We start from the raw sequence: 2500 nt of genomic DNA, 5'->3' as shown, positions 1-2500 counted from the left end.
GAGATGCGCGGGCGGCACAGGAAGGCCTGTGCGACAGAAGGGAACATCGGACCGTGGGTGCAGAGGCTCCTGCTGATTTATGACCATCACCCTCCAATCGTGACCCTCATGGTCCTCACGTTTCCAAGGCAGTGAAAAGGGCTCCAGCTGAACTGCCCTGTCGAGGAAGGTGCTGCACGCGTTTGTCGTGGCCGCATACATGTCACGGGTACAGAAGGTGTTTTTTGGGGGAAGGAGGAAGCATACGCTTCAGTCTCCAACTTAAGAGTTTAATGAAACGAACCAAAAATGAAACGGACCATGAAAGTGCAATACCGAGAACCAAAGGGAAAAAAAGCCAGCGGAGCATACAATGAGTGACGGTGGTTAAGGGGGAAAAAAAAACAGGTTTGTAAAAGGTGCAATGTATTAACATAACAATTCCCCCAGGTGGTGTGTCGAGTGAGGCACGACACACACCACCTGACGGAGGTGTGGTGCCAAATCAAAACAAACACCATGTGCAACAAAAGACAAAAACATACACCAAAGCCACTTTTGGTCTAACGGAGGCTACTGGCGGGGAAGAACTTATTGTTCACAATAGGCTTGTGTAATGTTATGGTATTTCTTCGTCTGCGTTATTATGTAGACTTGTTTCATTTCTTCTTAGTTCAGTTGTTCTGCAGCAGCAGCTCAGTGGTTAAGGTACCGAACGTTTAATTGGAAGGTTGCCGGTTCAAGCCCCACCACTCCCAAATTACCTGTACTCAGTCATGATCGTAAATCGCTTTGGAAAACAGCGTCAGCTAAATGCCGGAAATGTGAATGTTTTGTATGGTAATTGTTATTTTGCACCTAGTGTTATGCAAACTTGGGTTTCTCATAAGAGCATCCTCTCACTTTCCGTCATCGTGCAGTGTAGGATCCTTTGAATGCAGCTGAGAAATGCACCTTTCGTTTGTGAGAGTTCTCAGCTGCACTCAGCTGGTGCATTTTTTTATGACCTTCAGTCACCTACGATTCATCACGTTTGGAAAAATGAAGGAGTAGAGAGAATTGTCAAGCGACATCTGCTCAGTATGCTTACATATACATTTGCAATGACATTTTTGTAACATTAATTTTCACGCATAAAATGCAGGCTTTCTTATCAATGCGCCGGGATTACATAAATATTGGCAAGACACCAGCCTTATTTGAAGATGCTCCATATGGAATATTTTTCCCAGCTTCCGAAAAAATAAAATAAAACAGAACATCAACCTCTCCTCCACAGTCCCTTGCTTGGATAGTTGAATTTCCCGGGGGACTTAAATGCGTCACGTTGCTTACGTCAGTAAGCCGTGACGTGGTGTTACAAAGACCATTTCGGTTGTGCGTGAGTGTGTGCCTGTGCGTTCGCATTTGCACGTGAGTGTGTGTGCGCGTGTGAGTGCACGCGCACGCATGTGCGCTCACAGCAGCACATTGTCTTGGTCCGCACTGTTAGTTTAGGAGTGACCTATTGACTGGCATTCAGTCTCCGTCAGTAGAAGTCCTAACATTACCACTTGGGAAAACGTCCACATATGCAAGGCTACACTTTCAAGTCCTGGGCTTGAAGGGTATAATACACAGAGGTAGATTACAAACAGACCTGAGGTCAGTCAGTTTATGGTGGGCTGTCACAGAGCCTGGTAGGTTTGGGTTGGTGTATAAGCTGACCTGAGGTTAGTGTTGGTGATGTAACCTCAGTAGTGCTGAATAATGTAGAGCGATCAGTTTCACACTGCACAGCTTCACTCAGTTGGAGAAGCACCACCATTGATTAGTGCGCGCGTGCGTGTGTGTGTGTGTGCGTGTGTGTGTGTGTGTGTGTGTGTGTGTGTTCAGTATAATGTTACTTAAGCATTTTCTACTGCAGTACTGTGGCAGGGATGAGCAAGTATGGGATGGACATAATTTGCTGCAAAACAGAACAAGAGCAATAAACTATGATAAAATTTCTTGGAATAAATAGATATTAAGCTGCTTCACTACCATGTTGTCAGTGATAGTAGATTTTATAATTGTGTTTGTGTGTCTATAAAAAAATTGCGGCATAGTACATAGTCCTTTCATCACAAGAGAAACAGGTCCTCCTTTAGCTGGGCAAGCAAAATACAGAATTTTAGAAGCACTTTTACTTTGTTTCTCTAGAAACTGTGTGTGTGTGTGTTTTGAAGTATGTTGCAACAATTATATTGTTTGACATTTACGTTAATAACGATTTGACGTGTAGACGGACGCACCACTACTGTGTGATTTGTGTTGCAGCTCAGATTTTTGGGTGTATCATTTCTAATTCCACACACACCCACATCCACACGTGGCCTGGTGTCTTCCTAAACCCACGAGGATGGCGAGTGCTGTAACAGGGCAAAGAGGCGGGGCAGGCTGGGTGAGGGAGAGCAGCGTGGGCGTGGCTAATGATTAGTAGACCAATCATTCGGTGTCCGTCTGTTGTGGGATGGACAGTGGGATGTCCGTGACTGTGTAA

The 2500-nt window shown here is 45.1% G+C and overlaps 1 protein-coding gene across 3 annotated transcripts in view; it reads left to right on the top strand.

Moving 5' to 3' along the window:
- cdk19 (cyclin dependent kinase 19) overlaps window positions 1-2500 on the top strand; it is a 36396-nt gene that overhangs the window by 11435 nt on the left and 22461 nt on the right. The window lies entirely within an intron of this gene.

Source organism: Electrophorus electricus, chromosome 2 (assembly GCF_041902795.1).
Source record: "Electrophorus electricus isolate QZ-2024a chromosome 2, ASM4190279v1, whole genome shotgun sequence".
Lineage (NCBI taxonomy): Eukaryota > Metazoa > Chordata > Actinopteri > Gymnotiformes > Gymnotidae > Electrophorus > Electrophorus electricus.
The sequence above is the reverse complement of the archived record's forward strand: the minus strand, read 5'-3'. Positions and strand labels throughout refer to the sequence as shown.